Source organism: Aquarana catesbeiana, linkage group LG05, assembly GCF_042186555.1.
Source record: "Aquarana catesbeiana isolate 2022-GZ linkage group LG05, ASM4218655v1, whole genome shotgun sequence".
Classification (NCBI taxonomy): domain Eukaryota; kingdom Metazoa; phylum Chordata; class Amphibia; order Anura; family Ranidae; genus Aquarana; species Aquarana catesbeiana.
The window spans coordinates 411,713,023-411,735,474 of NC_133328.1; the positions used below are offsets into that span (position 1 = coordinate 411,713,023).

Below are 22,452 nucleotides of genomic sequence, written 5' to 3' on the forward strand. Positions count from 1 at the left end.
AGCCAGCAGTGCTGATCAACCATTGTGTGTTAGCCTCTGTGTGTACTTGCTGTGTTTCCTACATCTGATTCCTGTTACCGACTTTGGCCTGTTCTTAACTATTCCTGTATGCTCATGACCCTGACCTTTGGCGTGTTCCCGACCATCCCTGTTTGCCTGTGGCCCTGAACCTTGGCGTGTACTCTGTTGTCCTTGTCTGCTTGTGGCCCTGACCTTGGCTTGTCCCTTACTTTCCTTGTTGTTCCAGCCTGCTGCCTCCTTCCTCTTCTCCTGTAGTCTACCGTGAGTGTGAGTTGTGAGACCCTGGGGGCCGCGACCTGGAGCCAGACTGCAGCGCAGTCCATCCTTACCATTAAAGGCTCTGGTGAACACCTGCTGGCTCTTAGACTCCGCGCCATGGGGAATCTATGCTCTAGCTCCAGTGGGATCTGTGTCAGTGATCCAGTAGACCTGCTTCCTGAACCTCCCAGGGTTCAATCCGCAGCAGTCAGCCGTAGGGTCCACTACCTTGCGGTGCACTCCTGATCCCAACGGTGTGCATCTGTCACCCAGCCTCTGAGTGGCCTGACACATTCTATGCAATAAGATAAAAAAACCTTCTGTGTGCAGCAGCCCCTTCCAGCCCCCCTAATACTTACGTGCTCCCATCTTTATCCAACGATGTTGTAGGGTGTCTGAGCTGCACGGGACTCCCCTCATTGGCTGAGACAGCAGTGCAGCGCAGCACAATTGGCTCCCACTACTGTCAATCAAAATCAGTCAGCCAATCAGGAGTGAGAGGGGGCGGGGCTGGGTCATGGCTCCATGTCTGTGACTCAGCTTGGGTGCTGTGACTCGGCTTGGGTGCCACAATAGTATAGTCTTTTGAATAAAATGCCATTTTAGTTTTAGTCATATTTTAGTCATCTGCATTGTTTTAGTTTTAGTCGTAATTTAGTCGAGTAAAATCTCCTACATTTTAGTAGACTAAAATCAAATTGGTTTAGTTTAATTGTAATGCATTATTTAAGCATTTCTGTAGAATTTCCAAACTCATTATATACTTTTATATTAATATGTTATTATCTATGGTATTAAGGTTTGAACATGCACTACAGACACAGATTTAGCCATTGTGCTATATATGTTTCTAATGTATAAACCAAGTTTCATAAACAAACAAAAATATTGGTTTTTGACAAACAGAAGTGCACTTTTAAAATATAAAAAAACCCAAAAATTGTAAACTCTATTGGCTGTAATGTCATTGCACATACCGTATTACCTGAATATATTACCAACCTTTTTCTTATTTTTTTTTTCTCTTTCAGCAGCTTAGTAGATATCCCCTACTTATTCTTATGTGGCAGTGCAGTGTTAATTTTAACATCAAGTTTCGATTTAGTTTTTGTCATAAATGGCATTTTAGTTTTAGTAGTATTTTAGTCATCTGAATTGTTTTAGTTTTAGTCATATTTTAGTCGACTAAAATAGTTTTAATTTAGTCAATGAAAATATTAAAATGAACACTAATTATTACTTGCGATAACTTTCTTTGAGGGTACTCTGAGGTGAATATTCTTAGTAGATAGCCAAACCTTGTCACCAGGAAGAAATTTCACACAGCGATGACAATCTGCAGCTACTTTGTACCTGGAAGCTGCCAAATGAAAGTTCTTGGAAACATTGGCCCAGAAGGACAGTTGAGTCTCTGCATCTGCTGACTGAGAGATCAGAATGGGAAATTATACCAAAGGATGATGACCATACACTGTGGAAAAGGGAGACTTACCAAAGGCATAACATGACGATATAAGATTTCCTTTCTAAAGATGGAAGCCAGAGTGGCAGCTGAAGGTAATCCTGGAAGTGGAGTTAAGTGACACATTTTAGAAAACTTGGCCACAACCACCCAGATAACGATGAAGCCTAGGTAGTTCAGAGATAAAGTCCATAGAGATGCAACACCAAGGTTCATCTGGAATAGGTAAAGGTAAGAGGAAACATGCTGGAGCAGACATAGAAGACTTATGCCGCGTACACACGAGCGGACTTTCTATCCTACTTGGTCCGGCACACTTTCCGACGGTCTTTGTCCGCCAGGTGCGCCGGACTTTAAAACGAACGGACTTGCCCACACACGCCGGGATTTTCCGGCGGGCTAAGTCCGCCCGTCTTTCCGACGGACTTTCGCCGGAGTTCCGGCGGACTTTCAGAATGAACGGACTTGCCCACACACGGACAAGTCCGTTCATTTTGAACGTGACTAAGGTGCGACGGGACTAGAAAAGGATGTCAATCTTGCCGCTTTTATCGGCTAGATTGACACCTTGCGAGCCCCGTCGCGGGGCATACCAGGCCCTTAGGTCTGGTATGGATTATAAAGGGGAACCCCGCTACGCCGAAAAAACGGCGTGGGGTCCCCCTAAAATCCATACCAGACCCCGATCCGAGCACGCAGCCTGGCCGGTCAGGAAAGGGGGTGGGGACGAGCGAGCGCCCCCCCCCTCCTGAACCGTACCAGGCCGCATGCCCTCAACATGGGGGGTGGGTGCTTTGGGGGAGGGGGGCGCCCTGCGCCCCCCCCCCCAAAGCACCTTGTCCCCATGTTGATGAGGACAAGGGCCTCTTCCCGACAACCCTGGCCGTTGGTTGTCGGGGTCTGCGGGCGGGGGCTTATCGGAATCTGGGAGCCCCCTTTAATAAGGGGGCCCCCAGATCCCGGCCCCCCACCCTATGTAAATGAGTATGGGGTACATGGTACCCCTACCCATGTACCTAGGAAAAAAGTGTAAGTAATAAAACACACTACACAGGTTTTTAAAATATTTTATTAAACAGCTCCGGGGGGGGGATCTTCCTCCGGCTTCGGGGGTCTTCTTCCGGCTTCGGGGGTCCCTCCGCTTCATCTTCTCCCGGCGTCCGGTTGGTTCTTCTCCGCTCTCCGGCCTCTTCTCCCGGTGTCGCAGGTCGACCACGCCCCCTAAAACGTCACAGTCCCAGCATGCCCAAGGACTGTGACATCATATGGGGGCGGGGTCTCCGCCTATATAAGTCACAACGCAGCCCTCAGAGACCAGTCCAGCCGGAGAGAGCGTCGTGTCAACATCTGGGGGAAGAGAAGAGAAGCCAAGAAGCCAAGAAGCCAAGAAGCCCAGAAGTCCGGACCTCCGCTCGCAATAGAGCTACATGAAGAGAGCGGAGGGGCCGGCCGAAGACCTGCGACACCGGGAGAAGAGGCCGGAGAGCGGAGAAGAACCAACCGGACGCCGGGAGAAGATGAAGCGGAGGGACCCCCGAAGCCGGAAGAAGACCCCCGAAGCCGGAGGAAGATCCCCCCCCCGGAGCTGTTTAATAAAATATTTTAAAAACCTGTGTAGTGTGTTTTATTACTTACACTTTTTTCCTAGGTACATGGGTAGGGGTACCATGTACCCCATACTCATTTACATAGGGTGGGGGGCCGGGATCTGGGGGCCCCCTTATTAAAGGGGGCTCCCAGATTCCGATAAGCCCCCGCCCGCAGACCCCGACAACCAACGGCCAGGGTTGTCGGGAAGAGGCCCTTGTCCTCATCAACATGGGGACAAGGTGCTTGGGGGGGGGGCGCAGGGCGCCCCCCTCCCCCAAAGCACCCACCCCCCATGTTGAGGGCATGCGGCCTGGTACGGTTCAGGAGGGGGGGGGGGGCGCTCGCTCGTCCCCACCCCCTTTCCTGACCGGCCAGGCTGCGTGCTCGGATCGGGGTCTGGTATGGATTTTAGGGGGACCCCACGCCGTTTTTTCGGCATAGCGGGGTTCCCCTTTATAATCCATACCAGACCTAAGGGCCTGGTATGCCCCGCGCTCGCCGCAATAGGAAGATTTGTTTTTCCTATTGCAGCGAGCGCGAGATGCAATACCATCCCCTCGTGTCGTATTTGGTCTGTCGGACCAGCCTACACACGAGCGGGCTTTCCGTCGGACCAGCACACACACGAGCGGACTTTCCGCCCGAAACTGAGTCCGACGGAAAGATTTAAAACATGTTTAAAATCTAGGTCCGGCGGGCTTTTGGGAAGAAGTCCGCCGGAAAAGTCCGCCGCCGCCCACACACGGGCGGATTGTCCGGCACACTCTGGTCCGCCGGACCAAGTATGCCGGAAAGTCCGACCGTGTGTACGCGGCATTAGACTGCACACAAACAGAGCAAACCTAACCTAACATAATCTTTAACATCCTTATGAACGGAAGGCCACTAGTACTGATGCTGCAGGAAAGCATAGGTACGTTGTACACCAGGATGTTCAAAGGGTTTGGAGTCATGTGCCCATTTAAAAAGCCTGGAGCAAAGGGCAAGCACCGAGTGGGAATATGATTGGCAGGAATAATGGGTTCTAGCTTAACATGGCACTCAGAGACAGCAACGTCAAATGATCTGGACATGGTGTCAGCACAGCCATTTTTGGAACCAGGTTGAAAGGTAATGTCAAAGTTAAACCTGGCAAAAAAGAGACCATCATCCTTGTTTGTTCCCTAAAGTTCCCGATCCCCGATGATGCAATTCCTTTCGGCATCTGAAAACTTTTTAGAGAAGAAGGCACATGGGCAGAGCTTGCCAGTATGCACTTGGAGACGAATGGCCCCCACACCCAAGGATGAAGCATCAACCTCCAAGAAGAAAGGCTGGAGAATGTTAGAATGTATGAGAATAGAGGCTGTTTTGAGTTTGTGGAAAGCCTTGACTGCTTCAGGAGGCCAGGTTCTGGCATCAACACCCTTCTGGGTCAAGTGATTCTGGCCACCAGGGTTGCTAGGAATAAACTGGCGATAGAAATTGGTGAACCCCAAAAAACGCTGCATTACTTTCAGATGGGAGGGCTGAGACCAGATGGTGATGGCCTGAAGTTTGCCTGGGTCCAAAAGCAGCCCTTTGTCCTGACTTTGTAACCAAGGAAAGGGACCTGGGTTCGCGCAAAGACATTTCTCCAGCTTTGCGTAGAGGCGGTGGTCCCGAAGATACAGAAGAAGCAGATACATATGCTGACGATTGGTGGTCAGATCTAGAGAGAAAATATGTATTCTATCCAGATACACAATGACACAAATGTACAAAAGATCAGAGAAAATCTCATTAACAAAGAAAGTTCTGAAAAACGGCTGGGGGATTACACAAGCCAAAAGGCATCACAAGATACTCATAATGCCCATCTCTGTTGAAAGATGTCTTCCACTTGCCACCCTATCAGATCCTACTCAAATTTTTAACTCCACGGAGGTATAACTTGGTAAAGATTCGAGAATCCCAAAGCCTATCACAAAAAGTTCAGAGATCAATTGTAGCAGGTACCTATTCTTAATGGTGACGGCATCGAAGCCTCTATAATCAATGCAGGATTGGAGCATACCATCCTTTTTCTACACACAGAAGAAGGTAGCTCCAGTGGGAGAATTTGACTTTTGGATGAATCCTTTTTTGTAGATTTTCCTTAATGTACTGAGACATGTCTTGAGTCTCTGGAATGGAGAGAAAGTAGACTCGACCCTGAGGTGGAATAGTCCGAGGTTCAAGATCAATGAGGCAATCGTAGGGACAATGAGGAAACCAATAGTCAACAGCTTTTTTACAAAAAACATCTTGAAAGGCCCAATAATGTCTTGGGAGCATCAGAGAGGTGGTGACCTCAGTCATGAGTACAGAAAGGTGGAAACACCTTGGGGAGACAATTCTAATGCCATTGCGACCTCCAAGACAACACCTGATCAGAATTACAATCTAGATAGGGCAAATGTTTTTGCAACCATGGAAGACCAAGAATAATGGGACTGGAAGACTTAGGAATGATCAGGAGGAGATTTCCTCATGATGTAGACAATGACATGCATAATTACAGATGTAGTTCAGGGGTCCGAAGAACAAGGTAGAGCCATCAACTGCAGATACCGAGAGAGCCATTGCTAAAAGAATGAGAGGAATGCCCAATTCAGCGACCAGGGACTACTCAATGAAATTCCCGGCTGCCCAGAGTCCACAAATGCAGATTCTGGATATGAGTTAAGGGTCCAAGGATTAGAGACAGGTATGACAAATCAAGGAAAGGTGGCAGAATTCAGGTATAGATCACCTCCCTCAGTGCGACCTAGACTCAAGAGTTTTCCTAGACAGACTGGACAGGACTCTGATATGTGACCATTGGCCGCACAGTAAAGGCATAGGCCAATCTTCAGGTGACAAGAGATCGCTCTTGAGGCATAAAGCATGTTTTCCCTAATTGCATGGTTTCCTCTGATGCCAGAATAAAAGCCGAAAGTGGGTTGTTCAAAAGCTTTCTGGAATACAGGTCTTAAATGATTTACTGGGGAGCAGAGTGGACCAGTCCTCTCCAGATCATGCTCCTGGATATGGACATTTATTTGGATGCTAAGGGCAATAAAGTCATCTAGGGTGGGGGAGTATAGTTCTGCCAGCTAGATATATGGGGTAAATCCGCGCAGTGGTTGAGTGTAGTTAGGATATGGAGCTGCTGCCTCTACAGATACAATACCACCTAAGTGGAGTGTATTAGAATTTGGTAAAACGCAGGAGTAGTTATGGCGCTGCCCTTGTGGGGTTAGAAAAATGTTTTCCCTATTAGTGGACAATTCCACTATATATTACCTGGTGTACATAACTCCTATAGATCTAGAGTATTATTCTTAAAAATTATATTTATGAGTGAAAAAAAAACCCAAAAACCTATATGTACCAAAATAACGTGAGTGTTTTAGATCTGGAATCTGTGACTGGTACTCGGTTACTAATAATCACATTGTAATAAAAGTGAAATATCAACATGAAATTATTTCCACAAAGTGCACTTGTGCTAAACCAGTGCTATAAATGTCATAAAGTGACTGCTGCTAAATCATACAGAATCATACAAAATGTCCAGTGCTATGAATTCCATAAAGTGACTGGTGCTAGATCATACAAAATCATACTAAATGTCCAATATAAAAGGTGACTGATGTGTTTTTAATTTGGTAAAAAGCAGGAGTAGCTATGGCACTGCCCTTGTGGGGTTAGAAAATTTTTTTTCCTATTAGTGGACAATTCCTCTATATATTACCTGGTGTACATAACTCCTATAGATCTAGAGTATTATTCTTAAAAATTATATTTATGAGCGAAAAAAAAACCAAAAAAAAAAAACCTATATGTACCAAAATAACGTGAGTGTTACTAATAATCACATTGTAATAAAAGTGAAATATCAACATAAAATACTTCAATTATTTCCACAAAGTGCATTTGTGCTAAACCAGTGCTATAAATGTCATAAAGTGACTGCTGCTAAATCATACAGAATCATACAAAATGTCCAGTGCTATGAATTCCATAAAGTGACTGGTGCTAGATCAAACAAAATCATACTAAATATCCAATATAAAAGGTGACTGATGTATTTTTTAACAGTAATCTTGGATAGGAAAAGTTCGATTAATGAAAAAAAAAAAAATTATTTTTGGAGTATATTAGGATGTTCTGAGAAACAGATTTCTGTGGGAAGACTTCTTATCCAGGTGCTGGCTTTTTAATTAGTGCCTTATCTGCATGCTCTGATGCTGCTTGCACTCACTGGATTTTCTTTCCCCTGCAGGGGTGCAGGCAGTCACAGTATCTGCCACTGTGTAGCAATCATAGATGTCTCCAAACTTTACTTTCCGTGTTGTTTTGATGTATTACATATAAAAGAAAGGAGGGATACCCATAGCGTAAAACTGTATAGGAACTTTTATTAAAGCTTAAAGCGGTTGTATACACGCAAAATTTTTTTTTTTTTTTTAACCCTGTAAAGCAAAAGGCATAATGAGCTAGTATGCACCGCATACTAGCTCATTATGAAATACTTACCTTAGAACGAGGCGTCAGTATCTTACCTGGTCCACGCCGAGGGAGCTGTCATGTTGCCTCGGCGTGTCTTCCGGGTATCGCGGTTCCAGCGCTGTGAGTGGCTGGAGCCGCGATGTCATCACTCCCGCGCATGCGCGCGGGAGATTTCTTACTCGGCAAGGTCCGGCAGCTGCCGGGCTTCAGCCGAGAATCCCCTGTGCGCATGCGCCGCTGCAGTCAGCGGCACATAGCAAGGGGAATATCTCCTAAACCATAAAGGTTTAGGAGATATTTTTTTTACCTACAGGTAAGCCTTATTATAGGCTTACCTGTAGGTAAAAGTAAAAAAAAAGACTATACAACCGCTTTAATAGCACTGTGGTACTCACATTTTCAATGATAAAAACGAGCATGAAAAAGATATCAAAATCGCTTTGCTAGAGGTGCTGCAAGACATCCGTAAGCCCACCCTATGCGCGTTTCGTCATCAGACTTCTACTGGGGCCTGCCAGCTAGTTCATCCTTAATATGATCCACTAAGCCCTGCCAAAATGTTGCAGTAAGGGCCTCATTATTCCATGCCAGTTTCAAGGCCAAGGTGCTAAAATGAACCACGTATTGGCCAACAGTGATGCTTCGTTGATGAAGCCGAAGAAGTGTTCCAGCAGCATATGGGGCCCTTCCTGGCTCAGGTCTTACAGAAGGCTTCCAAAAGGGTGGTATGATTGGAAATTGTAGCATCTTGACACTCCCATAGTGGTGAGGCCCAGGCCAAAGCATCACTGGCAAGAAGTGATATGACATTTGCCACCTTAGAGTGATCAGTAGGGAAATGATGGGCAGCTAGTTTGAAATGAATTGAGCACTGAATGATGAAGTCCTGACAAGCCTTTGGGAGGCAGCTGGAGTTTTGAGGAACTGTCTAACACAGAAGGAACAAAGGGAGCTGAAGCAGCAGTAACTGGAGCAGGAGTAGGAATGGAAGGAGAAGAAGCTCCTGCAACTTGCAACTGGTCCAAATGAGAGGAAAGTTCCTCTAAACATTGCATGATCCATGCTTGATAGGCCTGCTGGACGTCAACTCTCTTCCCCAAACACTGAAGATGTTCATGTAGGGGGTGCAGTGTGTCTGAGAAGCTTGTGGCCTGAGTAAACTGTCAGGTTTCTACGGTAGTGATCCCTTGTAGAGAATCAACTCAGGGTTTTCCCAGGGTGTGGAGTGTAAGCCCCAGACTGCTTCTTCACCAGGGCCCCTGATGGTGGGGATGGACTTGCAGCCAACTGGAACCAGGTTGCGGCCCCCAGGTATGCCCGACTGACAATGCGGAGACCACTTGTGTGTGCAGAGTACAGATGTCAGGAGACAGAAGAGAATCAGGATAGGTGGTAAGCAAGCAAAAACATTAGATAAAGCTGTGGTCGGTACATGGGTAGTCAGACACAGAATACAAGTAATACAAGGTAAACCAGGGGCATAGAGAAACTAGGAAGTTGTTCAGGCCTCCCCCCGAGCTGCACTAAGCATGTCTAAAAATGTGTCTATATGCATATATATATATAGATATATATATATTTATATATATATATCTATATATATATATATATAGATATATATATATATATATATTACAGTGGGGACGGAAAGTATTCAGACCCCCTTAAATTTTTCACTCTTTGTTATATTGCGGCCATTTGCTAAAATCATTTAAGTTCATTTTTTTTCCTCATTAATGTACACACAGCATCCCATGTTGACAGAAAAACACAGAATTGTTGACTTTTTGCAGATTTATTAAAAAAGAAAAACTGAAATATCACATGGTCCTAAGTATTCAGACCCTTTGCTCAGTATTTAGTAGAAGCACCCTTTTGATCTAATACAGCCATGAGTCTTTTTGGGAAAGATGCAACACGTTTTTCACACCTGGATTTGGGGATCCTCTGCCATTCCTCCTTGCAGATCCTCTCCAGTTCTGTCAGGTTGGATGGTAAGCGTTGGTGGACAGACATTTTTAGGTCTCTCCAAAGATGCTCAATTGGGTTTAAGTCAGGGCTCTGGCTGGGCCATTGAAGAACAGTCACGGAGTTGTTGTAAAGCCACTCCTTCATTATTTTAGCTGTGTGCTTAGGGTCATTGTCTTGTTGGAAGGTAAACATTTGGCCCAGTCTGAGGTCCTGAGAACTCTGGAGAAGGTTTTCGTCCAGGATATCCTTGTACTTGGCCGCATTCATCTTTCCCTCGATTGCAACCAGTCGTCCTGTCCCCGCAGCTGAAAAACACCCCCACAGCATGATGCTGCCACCACCAGGCTTCACTGTTGGGACTGTATTGGACAGGTGATGAGCAGTGCCTGTTTTTCTCCACACATACCGCTTAGAATTAAGGCCAAAAAGTTCTATCTTGGTCTCATCAGACCAGAGAATCTTATTTCTCACCATCTTGGAGTCCTTCAGGTGTTTTTTAGCAAACTCCATGCGGGCTTTCATGTGTCTTGCACTGAGGAGAGGCTTCCGTCAGGCCACTCTGCCATAAAGCCTCAACTGGTGGAGGGCTGCAGTGATGGTTGACTTTCTACAACTTCCTCCCATTTCCCGACTGCATCTCTGGAGCTCAGCCACAGTGATCTTTGGGTTCTTCTTTACCTCTCTCACCAAGGCTCTGCTCCCCCGATAGCTCAGTTTGGCCGGATGGCCAGCTCTAGGAAGGGTTCTGGTCGTCCTAAACGTCTTCCATTTAAGGATTATGGAGGCCACTGTGCTCTTAGGAACCTGAAGTGCAGCAAAAATTTTTTTGTAACCTTGGCCAGATCTGTGCCTTGCCACAATTCTGTCTCTGAGCTCTTCAGGCAGTTCCTTTGACCTCATGATTCTCATTTACTCTGACATGCACTGTGAGCTGTAATGTCTTATATAGACAGGTGTGTGGCTTTCCTAATCAAGTCCAATCAGTATAATCAAGCACAACTAAACTCAAATAAAGGTGTAGAACCATCTCAAGGATGATCAGAAGAAATGGACAGCACCTGAGTTAAATATATGAGTGTCACAGCAAAGGGTCTGAATACTTAGGATCATGTGATATTTCAGTTTTTCTTTTTTAATAAATCTGCAAAAATGTCAACAATTATGTGTTTTTCTGTCAATATGGGGTGCTGTGTGTACATTAATGAGGAAAAAAATGAACTTAAATGATTTTAGCAAATCACTGCAATATAACAAAGAGTAAAAAATTTAAGGGGGTCTGAATACTTTCCGTCCCCAATGAAAACAAAAGTAGTTTCCCTTGCAGGGGGTTTTCACCATCAGCTTTAAATAAAAGGATATTGAGCCTTGTGTCTTACACATGCAGCATTGCAAACAAAATACTGAGCCACCTGGCTCTCTTCAGCAGCAGACGCACCACTGCTCAGGCTCCCACATGGAACTCTCCTGACTACTGTCAGCAACCTCAGACTCAGGTCTCTGGCTTTTACCTTGCAGCCTGCACTCTCAGGGTACTTCAGTGCACACCTGCACTCTCTGGGTACTTCAGTGCACACCTGCACTCTCTGGGTTCTCCCTTGCAAGCCTCGACTCCTGGAGACCTCCCGTCTCTCTGGGTGGAGCCCAGAATCATGGTCCTGACTCTGCTATCAGGCCCACACACACCTGAACAATCAGTGTGCCGGTGAGTCCCAAAACCTGGACCCAGGACTGGGGATTTCACCCCACCCGGATCTCTAAAAAATCCCCAGGCTCCAGGTCCCAAAATGGACCTTACTAAATAATGAGGAAACTGAAAAGCCAGTTTCCTCTCAAACAAGCAAATACCCTGGAGCCCCTCAACCAGCCTGGTTGAGAATCCTGGACCAATACACTGGTGGGGTATCACACTATCTCAATAGATATAGAAACAGACAGGGAGGTGGGCCAGGATGTGATAGAAGGGAACAGGATAAAAATCCACAGTCGAGCAGGCAACGCCCATAGGTGAATACAGAAGGGTGGAATCACAGATCTAGCAGAACCACTGCAACAAGGAGGAAAGAATTACACAGATAGAAAACTTCAGGCTAGATTGTAACAGAGGCCCTACCCAATATTATACAGGGTTCCTCAGTGAGTATATAAGGTTTCTCAGTGGGTAGATCTTGAATATTTTATGTAAAAGTCAAGCACAGACCTGTCTGCTTGTTATACTGATCCCTCTCCAATTATTAGTCAAATGATGCCCAACACATGAAAGGACAAATAAAAAGGCTTGGGAGTCAGAAGGGGCTGGGACCAAGCATAATCTTTGAAGAAAAAGTTGAGATTTCCATATAAATTCAGCTGCCTTGTTCTGGATTTACTTACTGCCTGTTTTGCCAGACATTTTCTATTACAGGAATGTCCCCCATGTTCTTTCATCCAGAGTGGGGGCACTCTAATGCTGCATACACACGGTTGGATTTTCCCTTGGGAAATGTTTGATGGGAGCTTGTTGTCGGAAATTCCGAACATGTATAGGCTCCATCGGACATTTTCCGTCAGAATTTCCGACAAACAAAATTAGAGATCTGGATCTCAAATTTTCCAACAACAAAATCCGTTGTCGTAAATTCCGATCGTGTGTACACAATTCTGATGCACAAAATTCCACGCATGCTCGGAATCAAGCAGAAGAGACGCACTGACTATTGAACTTACTTTTTCTCGGCTCGTCGTACGTGTTGTACATCACCACATTCTTGACATTCTGAACTTTCAACAAGATTTGTGTGACCATGTGTATGCAAGACAAGTTTGAGCCAACATCCATCGAAAAAAAAACATGGATTTTGATGTCGGAATGTGCGATCGTGTGTACGCAAAATAATGCCCCGTACACACGGTCGGACATTGATCGGACATTCCGACAACAAAATCCTCGGATTTTTTCCGACGATGTTGGCTCAAACTTGTTTTGCGTACACACGGTCACACAAAGGTGTCGGAATTTCCGATCACCAACCACGCGGTCACGTACACCATGTATGACGAGACTAGAAAAGGCCAGTTCAGAACCAAGCGCGGCACCCTTTGGGCTCCTTTTGCTAATCTCGTGTTAGTAAAAGTTTGGTGAGAGACGATTTGCGCTTTTTCAGACTCGTGGCTTTCAGATCCTTTTCTGCGGTTCAGTTTGTGCTTGTGGGTTTGTATCTGCTCTTCAGTGCGTGCAGCGAGTACCCTTGACTTGTCATTGTGTTCTTGTTCGTTCGTTACTGTTTTTCAGGTCGCTCTTCACAGGCCTTGCTGTTCTTCAGTGCGTTCTGTTACTTCGTTCTGAGCAGCCGACCATTTTCTAGCCATGTTGCATATACGTACTCCTCGTAGAGTTCGTGCTGTGCGGGGGCTTGGTGTTGGGGTCCTGACCTTGACACAAGTCCAGTCCATGAACAGGGTGGGGAGGAGTTCATGGACCAAGAATTGGTTGCTTCAGCGTGACCAGTTCTCTCATATGCCTTTGCTCCGTGAGATCCGTGAGAATAATCCTGATGATTTCAGGAACTTTCTCAGGATGACGGACCCCATTTTTCACCGTTTGTTGGCTTCGCTGACCCCCTATATCAGCCAGAAGGATACCTGCATGAGGCAAGCCATCACTCCGGAGCAGAGGCTCGTTGCTACTCTGCGGTACTTGGCGACAGGGAGAAGCCTGCAGGACTTGAAGTTCTCGACAGGCATCTCCCCCCAGGCTCTGGGGTTCATTATCCCAGAGACCTGTTCTGCCATCATTCAGGTCCTGCAGAAGGAGTATATTAAGGTAAGATTTTTATCCTTTAATATCACATTTTATTGTATTGAATGTTTGCTAATATCTTGTATTTCTTTCCTCATTCCCTAATTACCATGATTGTAATATGCTGTGAATGTCCCCTTTGTTCTCATGCATGCTGGATTTTTATGTAATTATTTTTTTGTCCTTCATACATATTTGCCTTCACTTACCTCCTCAGCATGGTCTCCTGGCCCTATATTCACCTCATGTAGTCACTTAACAATGTATTTTATCAGCTCCATAGTAGTGCTTTACCCCAAATACCCCCTAAAATGTTTAAAAATGTGATGTGTGCTTTAAATTCAGGCAGAGTGCCAGAGGCTTTTTTTCCCCAAATCATTTTTATTAACCCTTCCTCCCCCCAACTGCTAAGTCAGCTGATACCAATTCTCGATCTATCCTCAATCATCTATCTGCTGACTTTGCCAAAGCCATACACACTATACCCACCTCTTTTGTGGTCAGATTTATGGATGAATTACCCAAAGCATGTAGTGCAAGGGCCTGCCTGTATACTTTCAAATGGTACTGTTTAAAGTTTTTGTATTATATTATTATCTTGATAGGTAATAGCAGAATGTCCAAATGTGCTCAAATGTGTACAGTGTGTATTTATATCTTTGTATTATGACACTTCTTACCTGTCCAGTGGGCTGCCAATAGTGTAACTAAGGAGGGGCTGTTCCAAGTAATACCCTGTATTTAGGCATTCATCTCTCAATGAAGTGAAGAGGGTTACCTCTCCAAGATTCCCCCCCTATAATGTTAGAAATGGCCCATGAGAGGGGGGGAGGGGGAATATGATAGGTGTACCTTAGACTTTGGTGTTGTAAAATTCCCCTTAAGAAATGTTATCTGGATGTTGGCCAAGAATGTTTGTGTCTAATCTGCTTTCCATGCTTATGTGCAAAAATACTAAGTTTTTTTTGTTTTCCTCAACAGTTTCCTTCCACGCCACAGGCATAGCAGACTGCGGCCTCCCACTTTGCCCAGCGGTGGGACTTTCCTAACTGCGGAGGGGCAATTGGTGGGAAACACGTCCACATCGTTCCACCACCCAACTCGGGATCGTACTATTATAATTACAAGGGGTTCAATAGTATTGTGATGTTGGCGGTGGTGTCGGCTAATTACGACTTCCTGTATGTGGACGTGGGGAAGAAAAGCCGGATGTCCGATTGTGGAGTCATCGCCCAGATGGAGTTTTACAGGCGTCTCCAGAATGGCAGCTTGGACTTGCCACCTCCAGAAGAGAATGTGGAAGGACTCCCATTCGTCTTCGTTGCAGATGAAGCATTTGCGCTGGGGGACCATCTTATGCGGCCATTCCCGATGAGGACCCTCACCCCGGAACAGAGGGTTTTTAATTACCGGCTGGCCAGAGCCAGAAGAGTGGTGGAGAACACATTTGGAATCCTGGCCAGCCGGTTCCGCCTATTTCTGACACCCATTCATATGGCGGAGTATAAACTTAATCATATAATCCTGGCGTGCTGTGTTCTACATAACTTTTTACGCCAACATTCTGCCAACTATGCTGGCTCATATAAAAAAAGGCAGTACAGCGCATAAAAATTAAATTTTAAAAGAAATCAATAAAAGTCCATATATGAAAGATAAATATAGACAAAATCCAGTAATTCCTCCGGTGACACTGGTGACATGAAAAACTTGCAGAGTGACTGTAGTGAAAAGATGGACCTCCACCTTCAGTGACACAAGCCGCTCACCTCTATAGATGGACCCCTGAGTTAATCAGTCAGGTCAAAACAGAAATTCCCTCACAGGGATAGTGGCAGGAGGAGATGCATACAGGGTTGGATCAAGCATCAACAGCGGGTACGTAGGCAGTAGTCACATGAAAAAGATATGAAGAAATCTAGTGCTCTCTGAATACTGCTATAACTTTATTAGAAAAGTAGCGGAAACACTTACAATATGTTGCACTGTGCCCCAGTGCGAAGGATGCAAGCATAGGTACGAGTGGATGATCCACACAGGATGGACGAGCGGAGCGCGGGTGACATCACGATCCAGTCATGTTCGAATGCCGTACGTGTTACGTCCCTAGAAGGGGGCGGGACTTCTTCAGCGGCGACGGCCGGACATGATGACACCCGTTTAAATACATATCCACTCCTCAAAATGGCCAATAAGCACCAATGTGTACCCATCTCCATAGTAACTCAGGAGGAAGTACTTAGAGGCACACAATATAAACAGCAATGTCCACAGTGCAACTATATAAGCCTGTTATAAAATGGCTATTAATAAATAACCAATGGTTAATATACTGATAAACCTTTCTCTAAAAAACTTTAGACAAGTTAAAATATTAAAAAGGAAAAAAGGACAAAATTAAGAACAAAATTAAGAATTAAAAAAATGACATAAACCCCGCACTCAAGCTCAATATCCTGGATCATCCACATAACATAATTAATAATACATGTTAAAAACACATAAGCACAACCTATTCAACATATGATAAAATAAAAAAAAAAAGGCCACTATCGATCAGTAATAAAACAATTAACGTCAAAGTCGACGTTAAGGCCCCCCTAAACGAGGACCTTGGTCTCGTGAATCCAATGGGATTCTCTGCGACTAAGTTGGCGTAGGAAGTTGCCCCCCCTCCAATGTTTATTAACTCTCTCGATACCCCAGAAGCTAAGACCCCTGGGATTTTGACCATGTACTAATTTAAAGTGCTTAGAGACATTATGTGTTTTTAGTCCCTTTTTAATGTTGTTGACATGTTCTCCTAAACGGACATGTAAGGGGCGAGAAGTCCTTCCTATGTGCAACATATTGTAAGTGTTTCCGCTACTTTTCTAATGGGCACAGTGCAACATATTGTAAGTGTTTCCGCTACTTTTCTAATAAAGTTATAGCAGTATTCAGGGAGCACTAGATTTCTTCATATCTTTTTCATGTGACTACTGCCTACGTACCCGCTGTTGATGCTTGATCCAACCCTGTATGCATCTCCTCCTGCCACTATCCCTGTGAGGGAATTTCTGTTTTGACCTGACTGATTAACTCAGGGGTCCATCTATAGAGGTGAGCGGCTTGTGTCACTGAAGGTGGAGGTCCATCTTTTCACTACAGTCACTCTGCAAGTTTTTCATGTCACCAGTGTCACCGGAGGAATTACTGGATTTTGTCTATATTTATCTTTCATATATGGACTTTTATTGATTTCTTTTAAAATTTAATTTTTATGCGCTGTACTGCCTTTTTTATATGAGCCAGCATAGTTGGCAGAATGTTGGCGTAAAAAGTTATGTAGAACACAGCACGCCAGGATTATATGATTAAGTTTATACTCCGCCATATGAATGGGTGTCAGAAATAGGCGAAACCGGCTGGCTAGGATTCCAAATGTGTTCCCCACCACTCTTCTGGCTCTGGCCAGCCGGTAATTAAAAACCCTCTGTTCCGGGGTGAGGGTCCTCATTGGGAATGGCCGCATAAGATGGTCCCCCAGCGCAAATGCTTCATCTGCAACGAAGACGAATGGGAGTCCTTCCACATTCTCTTCTGGAGGTGGCAAGTCCAAGCTGCCATTCTGGAGACGCCTGTAAAACTCCATCTAGGCGAGGACTCTACAATCGGACATACGGCTTTTCTTCCCCACGTCCACATACAGGAAGTCGTAATTAGCCGACACCACCGCCAACATCACAATACTATTGAACCCCTTGTAATTATAATAGTACGATCCCGAGTTGGGTGGTGGGACGATGTGGACGTGTTTCCGCTACTTTTCTAATGGGCACAGTGCAACATATTGTAAGTGTTTCCGCTACTTTTCTAATAAAGTTATAGCAGTATTCAGAGAGCACTAGATTTCTTCATATCTTTTTCATGTGACTACTGCCTACGTACCCGCTGTTGATGCTTGATCCAACCCTGTATGCATCTGCTCCTGCCACTATCCCTGTGAGGGAATTGCTGTTTTGACCTGACTGATTAACTCAGGGGTCCATCTATAGAGGTGAGCGGCTTGTGTCACTGAAGGTGGAGGTCCATCTTTTCACTACAGTCACTCTGCAAGTTTTTCATGTCACCAGTGTCACCGGAGGAATTACTGGATTTTGTCTATATTTATCTTTCATATATGGACTTTTATTGATTTCTTTTAAAATTTAATTTTTATGCGCTGTACTGCCTTTTTGATATGTATCTTTCTGGGATTTGATAAATTTACCCTCAGTACTACAGCTGCTTCTATTTAGGGTTTATGGTCTGTGCTGGTTGACTTTGTTTACATTAACTATGCTGGCTCAGTTGGGCCTGAGGCTGGAATTATAAATGAAACAACCCTGACGGCGCTTGAAAGTGGCTGCCCTGGCTTGCCCTCCCTGAGTGCCCGTGATGTCCGGTTAAGATACCTTGAGTTCTTTGCGGGTAGGGGGGCCATCAATATGCCAGCAAATTTGTGAAGCCTTTATCAAATAAAAACAAAAAAAAGCAAATCTTTGTTGACATTTACTGCTTGTGTTTGTTTTAGCTGACCCTGACAGAAATGTGGGGAGTCCTGAAAATGGCATGATTGTGTAACCTTATACAAAGCACTGTTGGGTGTTATTTACTAAAGGCAAAGACACTTTGCACTACAAGTGCACTTGAAACTGCACTGAAACTGCACTTGTAGTGCAAAGAGGATTTGCCCTTAGGAAATAACCCCCTTTGTCACAGAAAACAGCAATTACATCACCACAAAAGTGTTGTAGCGTTGAGACAATAATCCACACATTCTTGATTAACAATCTTTTTAATACCTGCACAATCACATGTGCATTTAGAAAAGGTTTTTAAAACAAACCAACATGTTTGTTGTATAACAATTTTTGGGGGGGCATTATAAAAAATATAAATGTCCATTTAAGATAAAACAGGCATGTGTAAAACCAACAAGAAAGACACAAATCTTGAACTTACAAAGTTCATATTTGGTAGAACTTGAAGGCAATATCAGACATGAGTATTTAGGAACTGTGTTTGATATTGCGTTCAGATGGGGTGAAGTCACCCCAGGAAAAGCCAAATTTGGAAGATGCACACAAATTTACGAATGTCAACATGTGCTAGCTGCCATCACGGGGGATCAAGGGATGTGTTTTGGGGGAGAAACCCCTTCCTCTCAGCTACTTTATTATTGAGGAAGGGGTTGCACCCCCCAAAACGCGTCCATTGATCTCCCGAGATGGCAGATAGCACATGTTGGCACACTGTGTGCATCCTCCAAATTTGGCTTTTCGAAAAATGGCTAAAACATTTTTAACAGTGTAGCATACAAAAAAACAAAGGGATTTGGAGGTGTTTTAAACTAGCCCCAAAACATCAATGATGTTTTTATTTTTTTGAATAACATCATTGATGTTTTTCTTGAGGTTTTCCAATTGTAAATTACACCCCATGATCTCCCCAATCAGGATCTGGGCACTTTCTGATGTGAAAAGATCTGGATCCACAACATCACGATCACCTAAAAAGAGAAAAACCAAACAAAAACAGGTATCAAAAATATGCCGGCATCCATCTCTTACCTGAGCCTGTGATCGCAGACACTCACCTGTTGTGGTGACAATTTCCACCACATCTTCTTCCTCCTCCTGCTCTTCTTGGGTTGGGGGGATTTCCCCTTCTTCCAGAGGTGGGGGGTCTGTGGTCTCCTCGGATGAGGGGTGTCCTCCGAGTCTTTTCTCCCCTATGTAAAACAAAAATGCTATACTTAGCACACAGATATTTGATGGCAGAACTATAAATAGGAAACATTGCTTGGAAGTGGGGTACAATTGTCTATTTTGGCAGAGTTCCAAAATGTAGCATTTTCAGTGTCCTTTGTCAAGCTGCAATACTTTACCTGTTTGGTACAAGCTTCCCAGATGGAGTCACCCCTATAGTATACACTGGAGCACCTGTGTGGCCCCCCTAATAAAAATGATGTTCTGGGGTCCCACACTAGTGCTCCAGTCTCCAGATGTGAAAACCGCTGCTCAGTGTCCTCTCCTTACACAGAATCTAGTGCATTTCATTCTAGTAACAAAGCCATCTACATAACCAAATTAGTTTCATACAAGTAGGGCGTAAAAAATGTGGCCAAATGCATATGGCCAAAACAATGGTGTTTTATAGGCCAAAAGAAAAATGTTTGATACGAACGAATAATGTGCCTATGAACCAGAAAGTTGCCATTTTAAAATGTACACTTGTAAGAAAAGCACATGGAGCAGCACGAACGTAAGAAACACAAAAAGAATAGGAACACAGCACAACTACTTACTTTTTTGCAGCACTCTCCGGATCTTTCTGTACTGCTCGTGTTCTCGTAATTTGAGGTCCGACCACCGTTTCCTGAGCTGATCTTTTGATTGACGTACCCCGAAATGCCGGTGCAGACTTTTGACCACTTTCGCCATGATCTTGGCCTTTCTGACATTGGGGTTGGGGTAAGGTCCATACTTCCCGTCATAGTCGGCCCTCTTCAAGATGTCGACCATCTCCAACATCTCCCCAAAGGACATATTTGAGGCCCTAAATCTCCTTCTGGATCGGGACATTTCTGGCTCCGGGCTTTCCTCCTCCTCTTCCTCGTTCCTGTAATTAGCACGCACCTGCTGTGTATCCACCATGTGCTCTTCCCCCACTGCGCAGAACGAAAAGGGGCGGGGAATAGACTAGAAAGAACGTCAGGGGCGGGCGGAGTTACACGCATGCGCAGTGTGTATAAAGCGTAACACGCGTGCGTATTACGTACGATCTGTGAGCCGAGGAAGGAGCATCGGAGGCGCCGATCGTGATAACGAAGATAAGATCTAAACTTGGGCCTATACAGCTTCGAAATTGAAGCCTATATTGTAACAAGATTAGGAGAGTTTGGCCTGATATTAGGGTTTGTCTTGTGTTGTGTCTTGCAGAGAAAATGGATGGCTTCAATGACCACAACTTCCTCCCCCTGTTCATAGACAAATACAGGGAGCTGCCCTGTCTGTGGCAGGTGAGACACCCCCATTATAACAATAAACAAAAGAGGCAGGCAGCGCTGGAGAAACTGCTGGAGTTGGTGAAGCCGGTGGTCCCCACAGCAACCATCCCCTATTTAAAAGCCAAAATTGGTGGCCTGAGGAGCACTTATCTTAGGGAGCGCAAGAAGGTCACAGATTCCCAGAGGTCCGGAGCTGCAGCAGATGACGTTTATGTCCCCAGGCTGTGGTACTATGAGAGACTGCGATTTCTGTCAGACCAGACTGAAGTCAGGGAATCCCTCTCCACTCTTCCTTCCACTCTTCCTTCCACCCCAGCTGAGGCTTCCGATGTCCAACCTGGGCCTTCCAGCCAGGAAGAAGTGGAGGAGCCCAGCTGGAGTCAGGTATAGCATTGTTCTACAGATTTCTGGACAATAAAGAAATTATGTTTACTAGATGTTATTATTGATCACTAATTGCTGATTGAAAAAAGTGTTTTACATATCAATAGACAGTAGTGGGCACCCAAAATTGGGACAAGAATGAAAAATGCTGGGCTCAGAATGATAGTCTGTTATAATTGTTAACATTCAATTTCCAACAGTCAGGAGGTGACAATTGTGTGTGATTGATGACTAAAAAACTAAAACTATGTCCCTTTTTCATACACAGGAAGACCTCAGCCAGGAGGAGGCTGTGAAATGTGGCAGCCAGGAGGAGGTGGGGCTAAGTTGCAGCCAGGAGGAGGCGGGGCTAAGTGTCAGCCAGGAGAAGCCTGGGACAAGTCGAAGCCTGACCGAATCGCAGGTTCCTCCCCTCCGCCTTCCATACAAAAGAGCGAGGAAGGCGACTCACATGCAGGATTCTGCGCTCAGGCTCATTCAGGAGGCTTCTGCGTCCCTCCGAGCCTTACCCACTCCTGAAGAGGCCTTTGCCTGCATGGCTGCCACCAAACTGCAGGGCATGCAGGAGTGTCAACGCCTCATGTGTGAGCAACTTATTTATAAAGTCCTAACTAAGGGGGTGAGTGGCGAAATCACACCCAAGACCGACGTGATTGAGTTGGACCATCCTCCTCCTCCTCCTCCTGCTGCCACAACTCCACCACCACAGCCACAGCGTGGAAGGAAGCATGGAAAGAAGACAATAGAGTGATGACCCTGGGTTCAGTCTGGTCTGACAAAAGATGCAGTCTCTTGTATGACCACTAGCTGGGGACACAGATGTCATCTGCTGCTTTCCGGATCTCTGGGACTTCTGGACCAGACTGCACTCCCTTAGATATGAACTGCTCAGGCCACCAATTTTGCCTGGAAATAATTGATGTCTGCCCTGGGGGCCAAAGGCTTCACCCATTTCTGCTGTTTCTCCAGCGTTGCCTCCCTCTTTGTTTAGTTGTGAGCCCTTAATAAATGATTTTTTTGGGAAAATTATACTCTCCTATGTGTGTTTTCATCCAAAAAGGACAGTTTGTTTGTGAGGTTTCAAGTACATTTCTAAAGTACAATGTGAAATTAACAAGAGACAACAACACCAAACAATCTCCTACAGATTAAATATAACAACATATCAATGGTGTTGTGGTAACTTGACACACAAAACACACACAAAAATATTCTGGAGTAAAAATAAAAATACAATAAAACAAAGATCAGCCTTGAAAAAAAGACAAACGAAAAAAAAAAGAATCTGCCTTAAAACCTAAAAAAACAACACAAAAAAAATGTTGTTAGATGTGACAAATCTAAATATATTAAGGGAATCCCGCTAAATAATAAAGAAATAAGTTTGTGAGAAGTCTGTGTGAATATAAGCAGCAAAACTACTTCATTCTTCTCACATTATAAAGAAGAAGAGAGTGTGCTGTA

The 22,452-nt window shown here is 44.9% G+C and overlaps 1 protein-coding gene across 1 annotated transcript in view; it reads right to left on the reverse strand.

Annotated features, from left to right (window-relative positions):
* Nucleotides 1–22,452, reverse strand: part of LOC141144988 (cytidine monophosphate-N-acetylneuraminic acid hydroxylase-like) — a 328,965-nt gene that overhangs the window by 220,409 nt on the left and 86,104 nt on the right. The window lies entirely within an intron of this gene.